The sequence below is a fragment of the Elephas maximus genome, chromosome 11 (assembly GCF_024166365.1).
Source record: "Elephas maximus indicus isolate mEleMax1 chromosome 11, mEleMax1 primary haplotype, whole genome shotgun sequence".
NCBI lineage: Eukaryota > Metazoa > Chordata > Mammalia > Proboscidea > Elephantidae > Elephas > Elephas maximus.
In genome coordinates, this window is record NC_064829.1 from 64,737,983 (window position 1) to 64,756,531 (window position 18,549).

At 37.9% G+C, this 18,549-nt stretch overlaps 1 long non-coding RNA gene across 1 annotated transcript in view; it reads right to left on the reverse strand.

Moving 5' to 3' along the window:
* The window catches only part of LOC126085352 (uncharacterized), a 31,234-nt gene extending 27,260 nt beyond the window's left edge, over positions 1-3,974 (reverse strand). The window contains exon 1 of the long non-coding RNA XR_007519258.1: positions 3,933-3,974. This is a non-coding gene — a long non-coding RNA (uncharacterized LOC126085352). The remainder of the gene's footprint in view (positions 1-3,932) is intronic.
* Positions 3,975-18,549: the final 14,575 nt, after the last annotated feature.

Consider the following 18,549-nt stretch of genomic DNA (forward strand, 5'->3'; position numbering starts at 1 on the left):
AATAATCGTGGAAAAAAAGGAATAGCCATAGTTGAAGAGACAAATCCCAATGGAGCAGAGAAGATTTCAACATTGAGGGATCTGTCTCCATTGAGTTTCCAGGAGAAGCTATACCAACCACTTTCCAGAGAATAAAAGGGTCTGGAAGACTCATTCCTGGTGGCTCATGCAGGGAAAGCGAGTAGATCTTACAAGCAAAGAAGCACTTTATGATACCAGGGAAGACTTTGGCCTGACTTGACAGAGGAATGCAGAGCTGAGAAGTACATCAACCTCCCTACCGAGTGCTCCAAAATATTTGTTATCTCACTGACACCCCAAAATACAAGTCAAAAAGGCAGATTTTTGTTTTCCTTAATGCAAATCTGAGTTTGGGCAAATTGGCTTTTGATGGTGAAATGGGTGGGCTATTTTAGTTTTATAAAAGGCGCCTGTTACAGGGGCAATAGCAGAGTCTTGGAAATCAGGCTGAGCCGGCTTAGAAGTTTGTGTTGCTTCCTACTAGAAGTGAGGTTAACCTCTCTGAGCTTTAGTTTCCTCTTCCATTCAGTAGTTGCTGTTATTAGTTGCGGTCGAGTCAGCTCCAACTCCTGGCAACCTTGTGTGCAACAGAACTAAACATTGCCCCATCCTGCACCATCTTCATGGTATGTTTGAGTTCATTGTTCACTGTGTAGCTGTTGTATCAATCCCTGTACTTGACCAAACTTGATGCCCTTTTCTAGCGTTTGGCCTTTCCTGATGGCATATCCAAAGTAAGCAGCTGAAGTCTCGCCATCCTCCCTTATAAGGAACATTCTGATTGTATTTCTTCTAACATTGATTTGTTTGCTCTATACAGTTTTTTTTTTTTTTTATACAGTAGGGATAATCAATTTTCCACAGGTTATTTCTAATTTTTAAATAAGCTCATATATGTAAAACAACAAGCACAATGGTAGCATTAGCCACAGGTAGGTAAATGTAGGCAATGGTCTCTCTTGTCCTCCATTGGCTCTCAATGGAATCAATTACTGGATTTGTTAAGAAGGGAAGTGGCAGTGGTTAATAGTGAAAGCTGTGAATTCAAAGGGCCTGGGCCAGATCCCAGAGCGCTGGCGGTGCAGTGGTTAAGAGCTTGGCTGCTAACCAAAAGGCTGAAAGTTTGAATCCACCAACTGCTCCTTGGAAATCATATGGGGCAGTTCTACTCTGTCCTATAGGGTCGGTATGAGTTGAATTGACTCGACAGCAACAGGTTTGGTTTTTGGTTTTGGGGGCCGGATCCCAGACCTACCACTTACACATTCTGTAACTTTGGCCATATAAGATAACCTTAAAAAAAAACCATAGTGACCCTATAGGACAAAGTAGAACTCCCCCATATGGCTTCCAAGAAGCAACTGGTGGGTTCAAACTGCCGAACTTTTGGTTAGCAGCCAAGTTCTTAACCATTGCACCATAACCTTACTGAATTTCAATTCTCTCTGCATAATGCCTGAAATAATACTATTACATACCTTGTGGAATTGTCATGGAGATTTAATGAGGGCCTACAACTAATATGCTTAACACAGTGCATGGAACATAGAAAGCCCTTGATAATCATTAGCAATCATCAAGGAGGGAAAGACTTCTGAGAGGGGGAGCCAGCGCAAACAGATGATCTTGGAGGGGGCTTTTGTTTCCCAAGGAAGGAATGATGCACTGAGAATGTCAGGGAAATGATTTATGGAAGCAGGTCACCTTCTCCACCTCTGCTTTCTTAATCTATCTCCAGCCACCCCGTCCTCATGCCTCCCATTAGTAGCTCTGCTGTCCTTTTTCAGGAGAGCAGTCAATTATTGAATCAATTTTAGAAATGTCACTCAGGTACATAAGGGCTGGCCTGGGAATATCGTTTTCAGTAAAATTAATGCTTGCAAAGGGTCCAGGCCTGCCTCCAAACCAATACTTTAATTTTCTTTCTAATGCCCAGGTATGTGAAAAATGAAAATAGTCAGAAGTCAAAAGACAAATGTTGTCATCTCCAGTTCTCATCTCCCTCTCTCTACTCATCCCCAAAGTCGTCCAACCAGCCCAACCCTCCTTTCAATTATATCCAAAACCTTAAATGGAAAAAGTCAATCCAGGGATAATACGTTACAGCTGATTTACAAATCCCTTAAAAATGGCAAGTTTAGCTTTGACATTGTTCCTTATCATAAAAATAAAAGCACTTGAGAGGCCATTTGGGTCCCTGCTCTGCTGAAGCACTTCCTCTCTGTATTTTGTGCTTCTCATTTTCCCTCTTATTACTTCACGTGAAGCTGTAGCTCTCGGGATGGCTGCACACCCACAGTAAACCTCTGTTATTGATCATGTACTTACATGGTTGGCAGCATTTTATGTAAGAGGAATAAATGATATAGTTGTTTCTATCCATTAAACTATAGTGTTATCAAGGGATTGAAAAACTGCCCTGAACATGGCAATTATTTTTGGAGATTCTGTAATGTTTAAATATAATTGCCTAGTAATCTTGTATTTACAGTGTGGTGGCAAAGTATAGCTCGCTTCATGTTTGCACCTTGTAAAATGTAAAGACATTTAGCGATGTTTAATTCTCTGTTGTCTTCCTTCTCCTCCTGGTCTTTTTCTTTCCCTGATGTTCCACATCCAGGCATTTGGATATGTGGCTTCCAGAGACTTCCCAAGGGCTGTAATTTTTTTTTTTTCTCTGTATTAACTCATCCTAGGAGATCAGTAACTTCCTACTTAGTATGATGTGGGGCTTCCCAGGCTCTGGCCATGTGGGAGGGAGAGCTGGAGTCTCTGAGGCACAAAAGACTTCGCATGATTAGCGGAGCTCTGAGAGTTGGGGAAACGTGCCTGGTGACTAACCACCACCCCTTACAGAAAGCTTAATTACAGTAAGGGGAGTCTTTGCCTTCCTCAGTGACAGCTGCCTCTGCCCACGTATGCACACACATGCATGCGCATGCATACATGTATGAGCACTCACACACACACATGCACACATACACACACATCACATGCACCCAGACGTGCCCACACATGCACACATCTGTACACACACGCATGCCCTCACGCACCATCCATACTTGAGTTTTCATCGGAGGCTCCTTGACTTCCCGTCACTCCTTCCCCTCAGTCAGTCAGCACCTTTAAATCATATCCTTTCATCTTCTCCCCAAACAAGCCTATTCCCAACCTCGTTTTAATTTTTTAAACTACTGGTGGAGAAAGCCTTGATGCTTTTAGAGACCACACATAACAAGTAATCCCAATAAATAAATAAATAAACAAACAAACAAACAAATAAATAAATAAATAAAATAACTGGGATCTTGCTGAAGATGAGGCCAGGAGTTGTTTTAAATTTTCATTGATGTATAATCTTTCTCTTGAGGAGTAGCTGGTGGGTTCGAACTGCCGACCTTTTGGTTAGCAGCCAAGCAAATGAGCACTTTAACCACTACACCACCAAGGCTCCTGAAGTATAATAGAAAAAAGAGGCCAGGATTTTTCAATGTTTTTCTGGTTCTCCTTGAAGGTGCCAGGAATGTGCAGGTAAGGTTTTAAATGTGCTTCTATTACAGACTTGTATATTTCTGAGCTGCTCATGCCAGTTCTGATGGTTTCAATACAGAATCTGAATGCTGGATTTCTTCTAGATGGCTTGACTTTTCCAAGTTGTTAAGGGTACAAGAAAGGGAAAAATCAGTTGGTCTGTTCTGTAAACAGGGTACACAAGGGGAAACCAGAGGATTTAGCTTGATTTTAGGAGAAAAGAGGTTTAGACCTCAGTGCATTTCAGAGTTTTCTAAGGGCTGTCCTGTGTCTGCTTTTCCTCATCCAAGATTCAAGGTTTTCTTCCAGGCTTCGTTTCTAGTCCCTTGGAGGCTCCCTGCTTCAGCTCAGCCCACACAGCCCCAGTGCCCTTACCTTACCTTCATTAGCCAAGTCTCCTCCGTGCTCTCCCACATCTGCTCTTCCTCCAACTTGTTAGAAAGCGGCTTTGAAATTTGCCTCATCCATTTTGCACATACTGGCCTGGAGAAGCAGTGTAGTGTAATGGGTAAGAGCATGGACTCTGGAATCAGCCGCTTGGGTTCCAAACATGGCTCTTTGCTTTTGAATAGTTGGCTCCTACTCCTGGCAACCTTACGTGTAACAGAACAAAATGTTGCCCAGCCTTGTGCCGTTTTTACGTTTTGAGTCCACTGCTGTGGCTATTGTGGCGATCCATCTCATTGAGGGGTTTCCCTTGTGTTCGCTGACCCTCCGCTTTACCAAACAGGATGTCCTTTTCATACAATTTGTCTTTCCTGATGACGTGTCCAAATTAAGTGAGCTGAAGCCTTGATACCTTTGCTTCTATTTCCTGAATGTTGTATTTTAGACAATTCATCTATCCTCTGTGTATCTTAGTTTCCCCATTTGAAAGCTGGGAATAATGATAGTAACTACCTCAAAGGGCTAGTGTGTGAATTAGTTGAATTAACTGTGCAAAATACTTAGGATAACATTTGCTCTTACTGTTTTCCTGACGTCCTCTATTTTTAGCTCTCCACATTGATAGGTCTTTTCTCCACTTATCTGGATCTTTTATCTGGGTGACTGCTTCTGTACAGAAGCTTGTCTTCACTATACCTAAACAAGCAATTGAAGGATTGAATCATAACGATGACAAGCATTAAAGCAGTGAAACCTTGCCCTTAGGTTTGGGGAGTGGAAGGTCAAACCAACTGGTTAGTAGCTTCAATTTTTCACATTTTAATTCTTTCCTATGGATGCTGGCTAGTTTTTCAAAATTTCCTTTCTTAGCTACTCCGTTGTCATTGCCTTCTCTTTTATACAACGTCATCAAAATCATTTGATTGTGCTTTAGGTGAAAGTTTACACTGCAAATTAGTTTCCTATTCAATAATTAGTACACAAATTGTTCCATGACAATGGCTGTAATCCCCAAAATGTGTCAGCACTCTCCTTATTTCCAGCCTGGTTTCCCCATTTCCATTTGTCCATTTTTCTTGCCCCTTCCTACCTTTTCACCTTTGCCTTTGGGCAATGTTACCCATTTGGTCTTGTACAGTTGATTGCCCTAAGGAGCACAGTCCTCTCGGACACTACTGTTTATTTCATGGGCCTCTCCATTATTTGGCTGAAATCAGGTGATCTCTGGGAGTGCCTTCAGTTCCACGTTAGATGCGTCTCTAAGGGCTATGCTCTTGGGGGTTCCATAAGTCTCTATCAGACCAGAAAGCCTGGTGTTTTTTGTGAATTGAGTTTTGATCTACATTTTTTCCCCACTCTAACCAGGACCTACCAATGTGTTCCTGGTCAGAGCGTTCAGTAATGGTAGCCAGGCACCATCTAGTTCTTCTCGTCAAGGGCTGGAGAAGGCTGTGGTTCATGTGGGCCATTAGTCCTTTAGAATAATTGCTTCCTTGAGTCTTTGGTTTTCTTCACTTTCCTTTGCTCCAGATGGAACGAGACCCATAGCTGTATCTTAGGTAGCCGCTTGCAAGCTTTTAAGGCCCCAGACGCTACTCATCAAAGTAGGATGTAGAACATTATTTTTTGAACTGTTACGCCAACTGACCTGAATGTTTCCTGAGATGATGGTCCTTAGCCCTCAAGCCCAATAACTCACTCCGACAAGGTATTTGGTTATGTTTAATAAATTTCCATAGCTGTGCCCCCTATGTGCTCTATTATATATATGAATATACATCCCTCACATACAAATATGTATATAGAAATATCCCCAACCATACCTATATATGCATGTGGGTATGCTCCAGTGTTGACAAACAATATTGGATATACCATGGACTGCCAGAAGAATGAACAGATCTAACTTAGAAAAAGTTCAGCCAGAATACTCTTTAGAAACAAGGATGGTGAGACTTCAACTAAAATACTTTGGTGAAGTATTTTAGTTCCTGGAAAAGGACATCATTCTTGGTAAAGTAGAGGGTCAGCAAAAAAGAGGAAGATGCTCACCGAGATGGACTGACATAGTGGCTGCAACAGTGGCCTCAAGCATAACAATGATTGTGAGAATGGCATAGGACTGGGCAGTGTTTCATTTTGTCGTACATGGGGTCACTATGAGTCAGAACTGACTTGATGGCACCTAACTACAACAACATACTCCCGTACGACCTCCGACACCTATTTAGCATACATATCTACCTTTGTATCCACTCGTAAATTACTGTTTGTTATTATTGTTGTTGCAGGATTGTGTATGTTATAATATTTACTGTAGTTTTCCTTCATTCTTGCTTATTTTTTAGTGTCTTCCTTTGCCTTGGTCACATTGTGCTGACTTCCTCCATATTGTGTATTGCCTTTACCATCACTAGAATTAACGTGTCTACTACCTAGTTAGTGATTCTCCCTCCCATCCGTGGTAACTATCACAGATTGTTTCTTTTTGTGTCTAAATCATTTCTTGACTTTTTATAATAGTGGTCTCATGTATTATTTGTTCTTTTGTGATCGATTTATTTCATTCAGCATAACGTCCTCCAGATTCATCCATGTTGTGAGATGTTTTGCAGATTCATCATTATTCTTTATTGTTGTGTAGAATTCCATTGAGTGTATTACAACAGTTTGTTTATCCATTCATCCATCGATGGACACTTAAGTTGTTTCCATCTTTCTGCTATTGTGAATAATGTGGCAATGAACATGGGTGCGCATATGTCTGTTTGGGTCATAACTCTTATTTCTCTAGGATTGCTGTATCATATGGTATTTCTATTACTATCTTTTTAAGGAAGCACCAAACCATTTGTTAAAAAGATTATCTCTTCCCCATTTAAGGGACTTTGACCCTTTGTTGAAGATCAGGTGTCCATAAGTGGATTGATTTATTTCTGAGTTCTTAATTCTGTTCCATTGGTCTGTGTGTCTGTTGTACCAGTACCAGGCTATTTTGACTACTGCAGCTGTGTAGTACGTTCTGAAATCGGAAAGTGTGAGGCCTCCTACTTTGTCCTTCAATACTGCTTTATTTATCCAGGGCCTCTTTCCTTTCCACACAAAGTCGGAGATTAGTTTTTTCCATTTCATTAAAGAATGTTGTTGGAATCTGGATGGGGATTGAATTGTATCTGAAGATTGCTCAGGTAGTATTGACATTTTCATAATGTTAAATCTTCCTATCCATGAGCATGGTATGTTTTTCCATTTATGTAGGTCTTTTTTGGTTTCTTGCAGTAGTGTTTTGTAGTTTTCTTTGTATTAGTTTTTTATGTCCTAGTTAGATTTATTCCTAAGTATTTTATATTTTAGGGGGCTATTGTAAATGGTATTGTTTTCATGGTTTCCTTTTTGTAGTCCTCTTTGTTAGTGCAGAGGAATCCAACTGATTTTTATACTTTGATCTTAAATCCTGCCACTTGGCTGAATCTTTCTTATTAGTTTCAGTAACTTTCTTGTGGAGTCTCTGGGATTTTCTATGTATAGGAGCATGTCTTCTGTGAATAGGAATAGTTTTACTTCTTCCTTACCAATTTGGCTGCCCTTTATTTTCCTCTCTTACCTTATTGCTCTAGTTAGGACTTCCAGTATAATGTTGAACAAGAGTGGTGAAAAAGGGCATCCTTGTCTGGTTCCTGTGCTCAAGGGGAACATTTCCAGTTTCTCTCTGTTGAGAATAATGTTAGCGTTGATTTTGCATATATGCCTTTAATTATGTTGAAGGATTTTCCTTCTATTCCTATTTCGCTGAGAGTTTTTACCAGGAAAGGGTGTTTGATTTTATCAAATGCCTTTTGTGCATCGATTGAGATGATCATGTGATTTTGTTCTCTTTATTTATGTGGTGAATTACATTTTGATTTTCTAATGTTGAACTATCCTTGCATAGGAAAAAAAAAATTTTTTTCTATACCTTGTATGAATCCAACTTGGTCACGATGTATTATTATTATTATTGATATATTGCTGAATTCTATGGGCTAGAATTTTGTTGAGAATTTCTGCTTCTATATTCATGAGGGATATTGGTCTACAATTTTCTTTATTAGTGGTGTCTTTGCCTGGCTTTGGTATCAGGGTTACACTGGATTCATACAATGGATTAAGGAGTATTCCTTCCTTTCCTATGCTCTAGAATAGATTGAGTAGAATCAGTGTGACATCGTCTCTGAATGTTTGATAGAAATCTCCAATGAAGCTGTTTGGGCCAGGGATTTTTTGTTGTTGTTGGGAGTTTTTTTTATGACCTCTTCAATTTCTTCTTTTGTTCTGAGTCTGTTTACAATTTCTACTTCTGTTTGTGTTAGTTTAGGTAGATAGTGTGTTTCTAGGAATTTATCCATTTCTCCAAGGCTTTTAAATTTGTTGGAGTACTGTTTTTCATAATATTCTGTTATGAACCTTTTTATCTCAATTGGTTCTATTGTAATGTCACCTATCTCATTTTCTATTTTGATTATATCTTCTCTTTCTTTTCCTTTCTCAGTTTGGCTAGTGGTTTGTTGATTTTATTGATCCTTTCAAAGAACCAACTTCTAGTCCTGTTGATTCTTTCTACTGATTTTCTATTTCATTTATTTCTGCTCTAATCTTAATTATTTCCTTTCTTCTGGTGACTACGGGCTTCTTTTGCTGCCCTTTTTCTATTTGTTTGAGCGGTAGGGTTAAGCTATTGATTTTGGCCCTTTCTTCTTTTTTGATGTGTGCATTTGTTGCTATAAATTCTCCTCTGAGAACTGCTTTTGCTGTTTCCCAAAAGTTTTGGTATGTTGTGTTTTCATTCACATTTGGTTCTAGGAGTTTTTTTTTTTTTTTTTCATTTTAATTGCTTCTATTACTCAGTGGTTTTTAAGCAAGGTGTTATTAGGTTTCATGTATTTGATTTTTTTTTCCTTCATCTTTCTGTTGTTGATTTCTAGTTTTATAGCATTGTGATCAGAGGAGATCCTTTGTATTATTTCAATGTTCTTGAATTTATTGAGGCTTGCTTTGTGGCCTAAAATATGGTCTATTCTGGAGAATGATCTATGCATTGGAGAAGAATGTGTACTGTGATGCTCTTGGGTGGAGTGCTGTGTATATGTCTCTGAAGTCAAGTTATTTGATTGTGTTATTTAGATCTTCTGTATCTTTGTTAGGTTTCTTTCTAATTGTTCTGTCCTTCACTGAAGGTGGTGTGTTAAAGTCTCCTACTATTATTATGGAGTTGTCTATTTCTGTTTTCAGCACTGTTGAAGTTTGTCTTATGTATTTTGGAGCTCTGTCATTGAGTGTGGAAATATTTATTGTATTTATTATGTTCTCTGGTGTATTGACCCTTTAATCATTGTATAATGCCCTTCCTTGTCTCTTATGATGGATTTAGCCTTAAAATTTATTTTATCAGAGATTAATATTGCCATTCCTCTTCTTTTTTGGTTACTGTTTGCTTGATATGTTTTTTTCTATCCTTTGATTTTTTTGTCTATTTATACCAAGTAGTTTCTTATGACAATGTTCCACTCCAATAGGGCAGACCCCTAAAACACATACTTTCTCTCAATCTCCCTTTTTGGCTTTTATGAAGTCTATGACATTTTCCAGGATAATTCACCCACGCTGGCAGAGGTCCCCAAGGGACCAGGAATAAAGGACCCAAGGGAAGAAGTTATTATTGTTAGTTACCATTTGGTTGGTTCTGACTCATGGCAACTCCATGTGTTACAGAATAGAACTGCTCCACAGGGTTTTTTGGTTGAGATGGAATTGACTTGACAGCAACAGTTTTGGTTTTTTAAAAAAATCTTTACAGGAGCAGTTTGCCAAGCCTATCTTCCGTGATACCTTTGGATAAGGGCAGGAAATTCCACCTTAGTTTCATTCTTAGGGTTTCTCATTCCTCCCCGTTCTAATTGTTTCAAATGTAGACCATACAACTACTAAGGTCCAGATTGGGTTGGAACTTCCCCTAAAGACTTTAAGCCCATGAAAATGAAGGTCATTTTTCTGGTCAGGTTAATTTTTCCCATTCTATTTATGGAAAAGATAAAAGACTATTTTCCGTAGAGGTGAAGGAAAAAGAATAAAAGAGCAAGGAAGGGTGTGGAGGAGTGGGAGTAATTTCACTGTTGCCACAGAGGGTTGTGTATCAGGACTGGTAGATTCTCAAATTCAGCACTGTATTATGATGTATATCAACTGTTATTTTTCCAGTCTCAGAAGAAACCTTGAGGAATCTCATTTCTTCAATTATGTTAAATTTTCTGCCAATGTTGTCCTTTCTACTCAAAGTACTTTTATTGAATCATTCAGCATGGGCTGCAGGAACAACGAAATCTCTTTAAAGCTATTGTTTCTCTGGATGTTTTGTTTACCTTTCGGTTCCACAACAGCATAACTTAATAAATGAAGGGTGAGTAGAATTGTTACTATAGCAATCCCCATAGTAACATCAAAATGCCGCATGCACTCAACTTGGGAACATAGGCTTGGAAACCATTCTTCCCAGCCCTCCCTATATTTCAGGTTAATTGTCCCAGGTTCAGCTCCGAGCGGTTGAGATTTTAGGATATTTAATTAAGTCCATTTTATTTCCATATCAAAGAGTTAATGAACTCATAGAATACCAAGAATTCTTATCCACTTATATGCTCTGCAGAGAAGTCAAAAGTGAATTTTTTATGAGCTTGACAGTATATAAGAGCAGCTTCCATTTAAGTCAGTCCTCCAATTTTAGGACTGTCCTTAAACAACAACAAAAATTCCAGTCAAGGCATGGATTGTTCTTTGTTGATTTCAGTAGTCTTATAAAAAAAAAAAAAATTTTTTTTTTTAATATAACTTACACAGGGGCTTAACTAGTTGATGAAACATCTTCAGAATGCAGTGTTGTGGGAACACACATGTTTTTAATCTCCTCTTTTCCAGAAGATAGCCAGAAGAAACTCCCAAGAGGTCATTTGGAGAAGCATTTTGCCACCTGGTATGGTTATAAATTGATTCTTTAATTAAGATTGCTGTTATTAGGTCGAATGATTGGCTGTTAGGCTATAGGAAAATTAAATATAAGGCAAAAACTGATCTTGAACATCATATTATATCTTTATATAATAGGTATTCATGCATACATGTAGATATGTGTATTGCTGTTTATGCATATTTAGCATAAATTTATAAACCAGCTGCTGAATATCAAATAGTAGATCTGTGTATCCTGTTTCTTAGCTCATTGTATCTTGAATATTAATACTGACACCCTAAAGGCACAAACTACCACTGGAAAGCAATTCTGTTAAATTCAGAACCAGTGAGGCCATCAAGTTATGCAGCCTAGAGAACTCAGGTCAGCCTACTCCATAAAGAGAAAGCTTCACTAGATAAAAAGGAAGAAGCTGGAAGAATAAAGAATAAGCCATAAGCAGACAATTCATAAAAGGAGAAATATGATTATTAATAAACATATGAAAAATATCCTATCTCACTACTCGGCAAAGAAATACAAATAAAAACAAGCATAGCAGGATGTGGAGTGGGACTTTTACTGCTGCTCTGGAGTCAGCTCTAGGACCATAGCCAAAAACAACAGGTGCTAAGTACTCGGCATGTGAAAGAGCAGCCAGACCCCATCCCCACCTCTCCATCATGTAAGCAGAGAACTGAGAAGGAGACAAGAGGGAAAAGGAACCCAAGTTGAGAATGGTCAGGCAGTGTTACGGTGCCACGCATCAGAGAGAGGAGAGATTGAGCCAGATTTCTGTAGATGGGAATAGGAAGACGGAAGGCACTGAAAAGCCTTCCAAAGAACTCAGAAAACAAGTTGTTGTCTAGTTGATCCCAACTCATGGTAATCCCATGTGTGTCAAAGAAGAACTGTACTCTATAGGGCTTTTAGTGGCTGATTTTTTTGGAAGTAGATCGCCAGGTATTTTTTCTGAGGCATCTTTGGTTACTCAAAACACCAACCTTTCAATCCGCAGCCAAGCAAGTTAACTATACCACCCAGAGACTCTTCAAAGAACCTAAAAAGACTTCACATCTACCCCTTGGAATAACCAGCACCTGGATCCCCACCACTCAGAGATAAAAATGTCAAGTCAGTCTAATCCAGAAAAAAAGCAACATACCACATAAAGAATATTGCATTCAGGTCCACATAAGTAAGAAGATACTGGTGCTTTCCCCTCACACTGCTCTCTGCTAATAAAATTGTTTCATGGATGTACCCATATTCTCTTGAGGTTGCTCAATGAGCCAGTCATATAACGGTGTAATATTGTCTGCCTATTGATTTGCCATAACTTTTTAAATACCTAGGTTGGTGAGGGTACAGTGAAGGAGGACAACCATGATGGTAGAAGGGTACATTTGTTCATTTTTTCTGGAAGGCCTTTGTCAATATGTACTTAAAAAGCCTTTAAAACTGGCACATTATTTGATTCTAATGATTTCATCCCCAGCAATTTAAACTAAAGATATAATCAGAAATGTACACAGATACATATAAACAAAAATGTTCTTTGCAACATTTATAAAAGTAAAAAGCAGAAAACCTGAATTTCAAGTTGAAAATTGTTAAATAACTTATGGCATACCCATATGAGCCATTTGACAAAGTACATGTAACGATTAAAACTTTGCATTTAAGGACCGATTAATGATGTCACAGAGTGCTCAAAATATAATGGTTAGTAAAAATAAATAAGTAGGATAAAATGTGCCAGACATAAGAAATAGAAAGGAAGAGAAAAAATACCTCTATTAGCAGAAAAAAAAATCATTATATATCTGGAAAATCCAAAAGACTCAATGGAAAAAATGCCACAAGTAATAAGAGGATTTAGTAAAGTAACAGTGAGAGAAAAAAAAAAAAAAAGAATCAACATACAACCATAACCAACCTTTATATATACAAACTGAAAGTAGTTAGGGGATATGTGGACCAGAGTGATAATAATAATAAATTTGGGCATAAAAAAAAGTTGTACAAAACTTATGTGAAGAAAACTAAAATCACTACTGGAGGATGCAAAAGTAGGCTTGAAGAAATGGAAAGACATATCCATTTCTTGGATAGACAGGTGTCGGTTGTCTCTTAGTTAATTTATAACATTAATGTCATCCAAAAAATACCATTAGTTCTTTTTTTTTTTTTAACTAAGTAAGTTGACCATAGAGTTAATTTGGAAGAAAAAAATAAGCTAGAACAGTCCAAAAATCCTGCAAAGGTGAAACAATGAGGATAGAGGTGAGGAGTGGGCTGGCTCTACTAGATACTAGAACATACTACAAAGCTCTGTAATTAATATAGTACAGTATAGGCACAGTAATAGAAAGATCAATGAATAAAAACCCAGAAGTAAACCCAACTTCATATGGAAATCGAATACACAGTAAGGGTAACATTTCAAATTAATGGGGAAAAAAATGGACTTTTAAATAAGTGATGTTGGGATAACTGGATAGCCATACGGGAAAAGATAAAATTGGAGCCGTTTTTCACGTTGTACAACAGGATAAATTCCAACAGGCTCACAGGTCTAAATGTAAAATAAGAATGAAACTATACATGTTCAAAGAGAAGACAAGGGTATTTCCTCCAGCAGCTGGGTTAAGGAAAATGCTCTCGACTATTTATCAAAATCCAGAAGCATTAAGGCAGAAAGATGGGTAATTTTGATGGCATTAAAAAAAACAAAACTCAGAAACAGTTGCAAGGAAAAATAACTCTAAGCAATATAAAAATAAAATGACAAGAAAATTGTGACTTTTATCACAGAGGATTAACATGTCTAATATATAAAGAACTTCTAAAAATAGAGAAGAAAAAGACCACATCTCAGTAGATAAATAGGCTAGGGAAATGAACAGATTTTCCTCTAAAAAAGAAAAGCAAATGTCTCTTAAACATAAGACAATATGTTCAGTCTTACTCCTAATAAGAGAAATGTAAATTATAATACCCTCAGATACCATTTCTCACAGATCAGTTTGGCAACAATCCAAAAGTTTGAAAACATGCTTGGTTACCATGTTGTTGTTGTTATTCTTGTTAGGTGCTGTAGAGCTGGTTCCAACTCATGGTGACCCTATGTGCAACAGAACAAAACACTGCCCAGTCCTGAGCCATTCTCACAATCCTTGGTATGCTTGAGCCCATTGTTGCAGCCACTGTGTTAATCTATCTCATTGAGGGTCTTCCTCTTTTTCATCGATATAGGATCCAGCAATTCTACTCCTAGGTCTATACTTTAAAGAATTAATAGCAGAAACACAAACAGATGCATGTACACCAATGTTAGCTGCAGCTGTAATCACAATAGCCCCCAAATGGAATCAACCTAAATGTCCATCAACAGATGAATAGATACACAAAATGTGGCACATACATACCCTGAAATATTATTTTGCCAAAAAGAGAAATGAAGTTCTGATACATACCGCATGGAATCACTCTGAGTCAGGGTCAACTTGACAGCAACTGGTTTATCCTCAAAGATATCCGTGCTAAAACAAGCTGAGAACCCGATGCAAAAAGACTTCTATTGCCGGCCAATAAGTGATCAATCCTTTCCGTTGCAAAGGTGCCTTACCTCTGAAAGGTCCACTGAAACTTGTCCACAATGGGTGGCTCTGCTGTGTTTGGAATACCGTTGCCATAGTTTCCAGCATCATACCCGTTGCTGCCAGTCAATTCCGACTCAATTCCGACTCATGGCGACCCTATAAGACAGAGTAGAACTGCCCCATAGGGTTTCCAAGGTTGTAAATCTTATGGAAATGGACTGCCACATCTTTCTCCTCCAAGCATCATAGCAACACGCAAGCTACCACAGTGTGACAAACTCACAGATGGGTGGTGGATTAAAATTTTAAACAGACCTAATTCAGTAATTATGTATGGAGTGCCTTCCCCGTGCCAAGCATCTTTCTAGGCTCTGGGGATAGAGTAAAGGGCAAAATGGGCACACATTCTTCCCTTTGGAACTCACCTTATTGACTTATTACATTTTAGTTATGATTTTGCTGCTCATAACCCCATTGCCATAGAGTCAATTCTGACTCATAGTGACCCTATAGGACAACGTACAGGGTTTCCAAGGAGGCTGGTAGATTCAAACTGCCGACCTTTTGATTAGCAGCCAAGCTTTTAACTACTGTGTCACCAGGGCTCCCATGCCTCGAAAACACACTAGAGCTCAAGCCCAATCACCCACAAGGTTTATCTGAGCACTGTAATTGCATCTTTAGCAAAATAATTCCATAGTTGTGAAAAAAATATCAAATTTGAGTTAAAATGCCCTAGGACTTAAAGATGGCCCAATAGCAAAGGGATGACTTTTTTGATTCCTCCCTTTGATAAGCCAATTATCACCAATCATTTTCACTTTCATTTTGTAAACTTGTCAGTTTTCATTTATACAGGTGCAAAACTAACATTCCCATAATCATAGGTTGTATGTGCTTTTTGTTTTCATTTCTTAACATTGCCTACATTTGGAAGACTGGGCAGTGTTTCGCTCTGTTGTTCATAGTGTTGCTGAGTCAGAACCGAGTCTAAGTCACTTAACAGCAATAACAACAACATTTGGAAAGGGTCAAGCTTATTATTTTTACAATGTGTTTACATAAACTCCTATGCTGGGATGCCGCAAATCAAGTCTCATCCGAGCTCTGATACTCATGAAACCCACTGGAAAACCAGAGCCGTGTTTATAGCAGGAAGCAGTGAATCCAAATACACTGAAGCCACACACTAAATGTCATCAGAGCTGTCCTCTGGGTCCTTGTTCAGGGTCTTCTTATAAATGAGATTGCCTTATAACTTTTTTTTTTTTTTTTTATAACTGTCTCCTTCACTTCTAGAAATAAGCCTCCTCTGGATGAAGCCCAAGACATACTGCTAGTGAAAACCTGTATTGAATTCTGCTCTGCAGCATGTGATATGGTGGCAGTATATTAGGAGGTGGTGGAATATGCAGACGTTAGTGCCTATTTTTATTCTGATACCTAGTATGATGCCTTGCACACAATAGACTGAGTTAAATGATAGATAAACATATAAATGTGTGTGACTTAAAAAAGTTTTATTGTAGATAAATATAAGTGTGTGTGTGTATATAAATATATATATATGTATATGGAAACCCTGATGGCATAGTGGTTAAGTGCTATGGCTGCTAACCAAAAGGTTGGCTGTTCGAATCCTCCAGGTGCTCCTTGGAAATTCTAGGATGTAGTTCTACTCTGTCCTATAGGGTCACTATGAGTCGGAATTGGCTCGACAGCACTGGGTTTTATATATATATATATAATATATATACAGACATACATGTATATGTATTTGTCTATAAATATATATACATATAAGCCACATATATATCACAAAATTTGCCCTTTTAGCCATTTTTAAGTGTAAAATTCTGTAACATTAACTACATTTAGCATGTTGTGCAACCATCATCACTATATATTTCTAAAATGTTTCCTTACTCCAAACAAAAACTCAGTAACACTTAAGCAATAATTCCCCCATTCCTCCATTCCTATAAGCCCTGGTAGCCACTGATAAACTTTAGTATCTACATTTGCCTATTAGAGGTATATCATATTAAGTGGGGCCATACAATGTTTGTCCTTTGGTATCTGACTTCTTTCATTCAGCATAATGTCTTCAAAGTTCATCCATGTCATAGCATGTATGAAGGAAAAGCATTTCTCTTTATGGCTAAGTAATGTTTGTACCACATTTTTTTGACTATTCTGCTGATGGACACATGGGTTTTTTCCACCTTTTGGCTACTGTGCATAGTGCTGCACTGAACATCATTGTACAAGTAAATGTGTGTGACTTTTACCTCACAACCCTTAAAGACAAGAAATAACACTTGTAGAGGTGGAGTCAAGATGGTAGACTAGTCAGATGCACTAAGCCATCCCAGTGCAATAAAGACTCGAAAAACCAAGTAAAACAGATACACACATCAATCCTGGAACCCCAAACCTTAAATGAAGGGATAAAGTCGATTGGAAGTCACTGAGGAGAAGAAGAAACTGATAGAAAAGGAGGAAGGAATAGAGATATGGAGTGTAGGTTCCTGATCAAACAATATGACTCATTGTGACCATCTTGGAATAAAACCAAAGCTTGGCTGACTAAGATTTGCTCCCTAATATCATGAAAAATGAAAAGCTGACCATCCAATAAGCTCAATGAACCCCATATAGATTAAACCCCAAAAGAGTCACCAAGACATATCATAATCGCACTTGTCAAAACTAAAGGCAAAAAAAAAAAACAAAAAACTCCAAGAGCAGCTCAAGAAAAATGAAAAGTCACATATAAAGAGGAAACAATAAGACTAAGCTTGGATTACTCAAAAGAAGCCACGCAGGCAAGACATGTATAAAACCTTGAAAGAAAAAAATTGCCAACCAAAAATAATACATCCTGTAGAACTCTCTCTCAGATATGGTGGTGAAATTAGGACATTTCCAGATAGGCAGAAATTAAGAGATTTTGTAAAAACTAAACCAAAGTCACAAGACTTATTAAAGAGAGTCCTTCAGTTAGAAAACCAGCAACATCAGACAACAACCTGAATCTAGGACACAGGCTAGTATCAGCCAGATACTGATGTAGGTAGGCAATGAACTCTCAGGGATAAAACAAGACTTAAAACAAGGAACTAGAGACGGCAATCTATAAATGACAGCAATGTCAGAACAATTAAAAGGAGAATACACAGTATAGATATAGAACTTTCAAAAGGGGAGGAAGTCAAAGTGATGTCAAGTAACAACAACAACAAAAAGGCTGGTTCAAACTTAGGAAGATAAGGGAAAATATCAAGGTAGCTGCAAAGAAAGTAAACAAAACTAGTCATCAAAATGAAGAAGAAAAACAAAGTCTCAGTAACACAAAATCTACAATAACAAAAGAAACAAAAAGAAATCCTACAAACAAAAGAAACGTAGCACGGGAGAGTAAGAGGAACAAAGAAAACGTCAGCACCACAAAAAAAAAAAAAAAAAAACTACAAAGTGAAAACAATAACCTCACACCTATCAATAATTGCACTGAATGTAAATGGCTTAAATGCACCCGTAGAGACAGAGAGTGACAGAATAGTTAAAAAAAACATGATGCATTATTATGCTTTCTACAAGAGACACTTCTTAGAAACAAAGACATAAGTACGTTAAAAATCTAAGGATGGAAAAAAATATGTCAAGCAAACAGCAACCAAAAACGAGTAGGAGTGGCAATACTAATCTCAGACAAAATTGACTTCGAGGCAAAATCTGCCATAAAAGACAAAGAAGAACATTATATAATAATTAAAAGGACAATCCACCATGATGACATAACTATAATAAATATCTATGTACCCAATGACAGGGCTCCAAAATACATAAAACAAACTCTAACAGCACTGAAAAAAGAAATTGACAGTTCCACAATAATTGTAGGAGACTTCAACACATCACTCTCAGTAAAAGATAGAATATCTAGAAAGAAACTCAGCAAAGACACAGAAGATCTAAAGGCCACAACCAACAATCTTGACCTTGTAGACATTGTTGAACACT